The following is a 7808-nucleotide window of genomic DNA, read 5'->3' on the forward strand; positions in this document are numbered from 1 at the left end:
GGAAAGCTTAGAAATCTACAAGCCATAATGGTTCCCCATGGACGGAGGCAGCACTGCCATACCTTCCAACATTTTTCCAATGAAAACTGGGATGTCCAGTGCTATTTTTCTAGAAAAAGAGGTTCTGGAACTCACCATGAACACCTCCTTCGTCCTCTTAGAATGGCAAAGGCACCCACCTGAGAGGTGCTGGAACTGAGATTGGGTGAGTTCCAGCTGTAGAGAAGCCCTGGGAACGTCCTATTCCATGCCCTCAAACATTGCTCTGATGAAAATAGGGACGTCCTAGGGAAAAGCGGGACGTTCTGGGATCAAATCAGAAACTGGGATGGCTTCTATAAATCTGGGACTGTCCCTGGATTTGAGAGCCAGTGTGGTGTAGTGGTTAAGAGCGGTGGACTCGTAATCTGGTGAACCGGGTTTGCGTCTCCGCTCCTCCACATGCAGCTGCTGGGTGACCTTGGGCCAGTCACACTTATCTGAAGTCTCTCAGCCCCACTCACCTCACAGAGTGTCTGTTGTGGGGGAGGAAGGGAAAGGAGATTGTGAGCCGCTTTGAGACTCCTTCGGGTAGTGATAAAGCGGGATAGCAAATCCAAACTCTTCTTCTTCTCTTCTTCTGGAGAATAGGGGCACTTGAAGAGTCTTCAGTGCTTCTGAAACCCAGTTGCTGCAAACCATGGGAGGAGTAAGAGTTCTCTTGCCCCCAGGTGCTGCTTGCAAGGCTCCCCCAGGCATCTTGGTTTGCCACTGTGAGAACAGGATGCTGGACTAGATGGGCCACAGGCTAAGGTTACCAGATTTCTTTCGGGGACATTATAAAAAATAAACAAACAAACAAACAAATAAATACTACATGTTTGGGACATTGATGCTGTAGTGATGGAAGTAGCAAAGGGGCAGCCGCTGTCTTGACCTTAACTGCCACGTTTCCCCTTCCTCCGAAGCTTCTATCTCCTTTCTCCATGAGCCTGGGCAGCCCCATAGTTGTTGGTTCTTCGGTGGTGGTGGGGAAGCGGTGTGCGGTGGGTCAGGCGTGGAAGGTGGAGAAGGAGGGCTGAGAGTGGCGGCTCGGGCAGCACGATGCCTCCCTTCCCATCGGAGCAGCCCCAATCCCATTCTTACTTGCGTGCAAGCAGGAGGGCGTGGGGATCCCTCAGCTGGGAAGGGAGGCTTCCTGTTGCCTAACTGAGAGATCCCTGCCCCCTCCTGCTTGCACACAAGCTCTGATAGGCAGCTTGAAGCCTCCCTTCACAGCTGAAAAATCCCCGCTCCTGCTTGCACGCAAGTAGGAGTTGGGAGGCTGCTCCAATAGGCAGCATAAAGCCTCCCTTCACAGCTTAGTTGCTGGGGTCACGGAAGGTGGAGGCAGCCTGGAAGCTGCATCTTAGAGCCCCTTAGAGTCCACCATCATATGGGGACTTCCGAGTAGCTCCTGAAGCCAGCCAGAGCCAACTGCTCCAGGCTGCTGAGACTGCCGCTGCTGCGTTTCCCAGGGACATTAGATGAAATCCGGGGACATTCCAGGGATGGAATTTGTCCGGGGACTTATTCACAAATCCAGGGACTGTCCCTGGGAAACAGGGACATCTGGTAACCCTACCATAGGTGAAATATACTCAGAGTCGAGAGTGGATTTCATTCTCTTTATTCAGCTCATAACGGTGAGGAGGAATGGAAGTTTCCCCAAAGTATCTGCTTTATATACATTATTTACACAATGGGCTGCACGTGATTGGCTAATTCCGGAATTCTCCTGTAGGCCAATCAGGTTGTGGATTCACTTCTATCTGCAGCTGGATTGGGTGGCTCCTACAGACCAATCATGCTGCTGCATTTGTTCCAGGACCAATCAGACTGCTGCACTCTGAATCCTATTGTTCTAGGACCAATCAGACTGCTGCATTTTGGATCCTATTGAACTCAGTACATAACAATAGGCCTGATCCAGCAGGCTCTTCTTATGAGTAAAACAAAAACCTTTACCCTAACCCAGTTCTAACAAATAAAGGCACTGAGAGGTGCAGAGTTGAGCGGAACTGATTTTGTACAGAGTGTGCATCATGGTAAAACAGGCCTGACCCAGAGGCAGAAGTGAAGGAGAGAAGGGGAGGCAGTGGCTGCTTCAAGGCCCCTCTCCTCCCCTGGGCTGCGGATGTGCAAGAGAGCTGTGGAGGCAGTTCCCTCGCGCGGTGGCCCAATGCTGGCAGCTGGCTGTAGCTCCACTCACGGATCAGGCCCGACCCGGGGGCAGAAGCCGCAGGCTCCGGTGCATGAGGGCATCACCCGACAGTGTGCCCTGCCCCCTGGCATGCCCTGCCCACCCACCTCCGGCACATGCGCATGCACCCCGACTTGCACCCATCCTGGGCGGCAACAGAAGATGCTAGGCCTTTGCCCCTGGCCCTGCTCCTGCCTCTGATTCTTGTGATAAGAATTTTTGTTAGTTTCCAATTACAACCCAATAATAGCCTCATTATAACAATGCCAAATTATAATAGAATTACCAATACCAATCATTCAGATACCAAATAACACAATTAAAGTGTGTGCCGTCCCCCCCGGGCGTGCTAGAATTGATGGTTTGATGATTTACTTTATTTCTGTATTCCAAAATCTTATTAATTTCAATTACACTCTGGTCAAAATAACAATCCCTTATACAACAACTGCAATATTAATAACTTCTATTCGTGTTGACACAATAAATCATTTATAATACTACATGTGAGGTGCTCAAACAATATCCTTGTTCTTCCTGTGTGTGGCAGTTGTTCTGTCCGTGATGTTTCTTCATATTATGTCTATTATGTCTCTCTCTTCCCAGTTGTGGCTGTTCTGCATCCTGCCTTGGGCGGAGCTGATCTCCCATCGTGCTGCCTCTGATTCTTGACTGCTCTCTGCCACAACCTCTGCCTGCTCGCTAAACCCCGTCACCTCTGACACTTCTGACACTTTCTCCTCCCCCTTCTCCCTCTCACCACATGTTGTCATCCACCACAATGGCTCCTGGCTCTGAGCCTTCTTCCTTTGGGGGTTCCCCAGCCAGCCCATGACGCCAGCAAATAGTATGGCGCAATCTGTCTAAAAACTGAAAAATATGCAAATTCAAGGACAAGCCCATGTTACAATAATGTCTCATCAGAATGTGCTTTTCTTTGCATTCGTCTGTTAAAAGAAAAAGATGAAGCAATTTCCTTAGATGTCTCCATGTTGCATCAGACTGGGGTTACCCATCCGAACTCACAATTCTTGCATCACCTATGAGGACTGTATTGCAGCAAGTTGCATGACCACACGTATTGCAACATGTATTTTGAAAAGAAAGTTCCCACAAATCTCTATACAAAAGGAGAAGAGAAGGCTAGAGTTATTTATTTATTTAGTTGAAGGATTATTTTTTTTATGCCTGCAATTCAGCCCAAAAAAATGGGAAGGGGGAGAGCATTCAGGGCAGCCTAGAAGGATTGGTAATAACAGCCCCTGGTGTTCTAGCTTGAATAATAAATAAATTTGGCATCTGTGTCCTGTGGGGTATTAGGAAATGAAGTGGACCTGTAAAGGCAGGATGTGTGTGTAAGTAAATAAAGGTAAGGTAAAGGACTCCTGGATGGTTAAGTCCAGTCAAAAGTGACTATGGGGTGTGGCGCTCATCTCCGATTTCAGGCCAAGGGAGCTGGTGTTTGTCCGCAGACAGCTTTCTGGGTCATGGCGCCAGCATGACTAAACCACTTCTGGCGCAATGGGACACCGTGACAGAAGCCAGAGTGCACGGAAATGCTGTTTACCTTCCCACCACAGCGGTACCTGTTTATCTACTTGGACTGGTGTGCTTTCAAACTGCTAGGTTGGCAGGAGCTGGGACAGAGCAACGGGAGCTCACCCCGTCACGGGGATTCGAACTGCAAACCTTCTGATCAGCAAGCCGAAGAAGCTGAGTGGTTTAGACCACTGCACCACCCACTCCACTAAGTACATAGAAAGGAATTCACTTGGGAGGGTGACCACAGGCCTGTCTCAGCCTTCTCCAAACTGGTGTCCTCCAAAAGTCATAGGATTGCAGTGCCCATCATTCCTAGCCACTGGCTATGCTTGATGGAGCTGGGAGGTGGCAAAAGAGGGAGATCCCCAGCCGCAACTGGTCTTCAGAAGCATTGCTGTCTCCAGCTGTGGAGGCAGAGCAAAGCCATCATGGCTAGTAACCAGTGGTAGCCTTTTCCTTGGTGATTTTGTCTGATCTTTTTTCTAAAGCCATCTAGTTTAGTGGTCATCAGTCTCCTGGCAAAGTGAGCCCCGTAGTTCAACTCTGTGACATGTGAAGAAGTCCTTCCTTTTATCTGTCCTGAATCTGCAGGGGGTTGGACTAGATGTCCCTCGGGGTCCCTTGCAACTCTACAGTTCTATGATTGATTGGGTGTCCGTGAGTTATGAGAGAGGGAGAAAACCTTTTCTCTTTCCACCTTCTCCCTGCTATGGAGGCTGCGTTCAGCCATCCTGGTTAAGAGCTATCGAAGCCCACACATGCTGCTTTTCAAAACAGCCGTTCTGCTTTCCTCTGACACGAATCCAGCTGAACTTTGTGCAGCTTGGATCGAGTCTCTGTTGCCTGGATTCTTTCCAAAGCCGAAATAAAAGAAGGTGGAATGAAGGTGAGATTTCTGGAGGGGGGCAAAAGCGAGAAATGTTTGGAATATGCGGCAGGCACCTCTCTCATGCAACCGCCACGGCATTGTGGATATCATTTTCAAATTAGATGTTATGCTGCCAAACCATTATTGATCTAATTTTCTCTGCAGAATACTTATTAATGTTATCTTGTTGCCCCTTGATGCATACGGCCTCGTGAGGCTGGAATGCCAGGCTGTAATTGTCCCTTGGCAGGGAATTATTCACATTTCCCTATCTTGAAAAGAATGAGCAGGCATATGTAGTTACACTAATGACTTCGTTTCTGAAGACTTCATGTACTGGGTATGTGGCGCTCTCGACGTATTATGGCTAGATTAACAATCATTCATTTTAAATATCCCATTTAGAAGTGCATGTTTTGCGTACTGAATGCCAAGATCTCGCGCTCTCTCAATTCTTTTCATGCTTCCCACCCCCACCGCTGTTGCAAATGTTTTGTACTTAGTCGGATTTCTTTTCTTTTGCTATCTCTAGAGCAGGTGCGCAGTCTCAGCATGAATGGAGTAAGTCAATGGTTCATAGCTGTCAAGCGTCCCTTATTTGGCGGGACAGTCCCTTATCCCAGCACCATGTCCCACTGCTGTCCCTTATTGATGATGTCCCTTAAATAAGCTACTGAAGGTAATGGGGCCCTTTCTATGTCCAGTTGTCCTTTGTCAACAACAAATTGTTGCTGTTTTTTTTGTGTTGAATATATGCTATATGGTAATTTATGGACCTAATAGGTATCAAAAGCCATTTGCATGCAACAAAATATGTATTTTATCAAAGTAATTGTTGATCCCTTATTTTGGCTGCTGATCCCTTATTTTCGAGGCTGCTGGTCCCTTATTTTCAAATCTGTAAGTTGACAGCTATGCAATGGTTCCCAAAGTGGGGGGTGGGATTGGGATTACCTAGTGGGAGAGCTAAGAGCCAAGGAGACAGAAGAGGGGCATCGGAGGCAGACCACTCCAACCACATCCTTCCTTCCTTCCTTCCTTCCTTCCTTCCTTCCTTCCTTCCTTCCTTCCTTCCTTCCTTCCTTCCTTCCTACAAACTTCTTAAAAAACCAATTACAAGAATAAAGCATTGTCTTCCATAACAAATGCATGTACAGATGTTTAGTCTTGTATGCAGTCATCCACATGGCATCAGAACAGATCTGGGAAATCTTTTGCGTGACAGATGAAGCTCACATCCACAGGGTATACTTCAGAGTAAAGCACTCAGATAATTTGTCCATAGTGGCTGAGACGGAAGGGAGATTACTGTGCCATTGTTAATAAACGATATAAATTGATACTCTACGGAGTCAAAGCCATCTTTACTATTCCTCTTATCACCCTCCGATGGTGAGTTAAGCGCTTTGTAAGAGCTATATTCCACATATAATGGGTGGTGGCTTCTTTCCAGTTGGAAGCAACTGTTTGTCTTGCTGCTGTCATAAGAAAGACGACCAACTCTTTACCCTTAACGTTTGGCCCGGCAGTGGTTCTGCACAGGCATTTTGACCCTTCCAACTCAAAGGGGAATGGGCTCTGGCATGGGGCAATCTACCCACAGCCAGAAGAACACAATTTGGGAGGTGAAGGCGCTTCCCCATGCCATGTGGGTCTGTGGGTGTTTAAAAAAAATAAGCAAATCTCCATTATTGTTTTTCTTTGTTGAGATAAGGAAAAACATGCAGGCAATATTCTGCCCAAGTGCTCAGCAAGTAATAAGTGAGTGCAAAGGCACTAGCATAATTGAAAAGCACAAGGCATACAATTTTTCAGTATCATAAAATTACATTTTATTAATGTTTAATACAATTAAAGCACTTTAAGTGTTATTAGATTACCGGTATTAGGTTCTTGCTGTTCATCAGGTGTGTGTGTGTGTGTGTGTGTGTGCGCGCGCGCGCGCACGCACGCCAGCAAACACACACACACACAAAATTTAGAATCATATAATTGTAGAGTTGGAAGGGACCATGAGGGTTGTCTAGTCCATGGGTAGGCAAACTAAGGCCTGGGGGCTGGATCCAGCCCAATCGCCTTCTAAATCCGGCCTGCAGACGGTCTGGGAATCAGCGTGTTTTTACATGAGTAGAGTGTGTCCTTTTATTTAAAATGCATCTCTGGGTTCTTTGTGAGGCATAGGAATCCGTTCATATTTTTTTTCCAAAATATAGTCCGGCCCACCACATGGTATGAGGGAGGGTGGACCGGCCCACGGCTGGAAAAGGTTGCTGAGCCCTCGACTTTAGTCTAAAGGTAAAGGTAAAGATACCCCTGCCCGTACGGGCCAGTCTTGACAGACTCTAGGGTTGTGCGCTCATCTCACTCTATAGGCCGGGGGCCAGCGCTGTCCGGAGACACTTCCAGGTCACGTGGCCAGCGTGACAAAGCTACATCTGGCGAGCCAGCGCAGCACACGGAAACACCGTTTACCTTCCCGCTAGTAAGCGGTCCCTATTTATCTACTTGCGCCCGGGGGTGCTTTCGAACTACTAGATTGGCAGGCGCTGGGACCGAGCAACGGGAGCGCACCCCGCTGCGGGGATTCAAACCGCCAACCTTTCGATCGGCAAGCCCTAGGTGCTGAGGCTTTTACCCACAGCGCCACCCGCGTCCCCGACTCTAGTCTAACCCTCTGCAATACAGGGATCTTTCACCTAACTTGGGACTCGAACCCACAGCCTTGGGATTAAGAATCTCATACAGTATTCTACTGACTGAGCTCCCTTAGGCCCCTAGACCATTTCTTGGCATGGCTTGGGGCTCCCTTTCTTACGCTACAATAAATAAGCTGATGGAGAGTATTTGTATTGGGGTGCCTGTAATGGAATTGCACCCCAAACTCACATGTAAGTAATGTTAGTCATGAATTAAGAACAGCAGCAGGGTGAGGACGAGCGTTTCACAAATTGTATTCTGCAGCCCCATTTCTCTCTGCCAATGCACACATTCAGAACCAAATCACTCACAAATTATCGCTCTGTGTGTGCATGCATGACTAGTGATATGAAATATAGCTGTGCATGATGGATGGAAGGATAGTTTGAGAGGGGGTGGGACTGCTGCCTTGTCTGAGCTGTTAACCCTTTGTAGGAGGGCTCTAAGAGGGGCTACGATGTGAGACCATTTTGATGCTCG

Source organism: Podarcis muralis, chromosome 14 (assembly GCF_964188315.1).
Source record: "Podarcis muralis chromosome 14, rPodMur119.hap1.1, whole genome shotgun sequence".
Taxonomy (NCBI): domain Eukaryota; kingdom Metazoa; phylum Chordata; class Lepidosauria; order Squamata; family Lacertidae; genus Podarcis; species Podarcis muralis.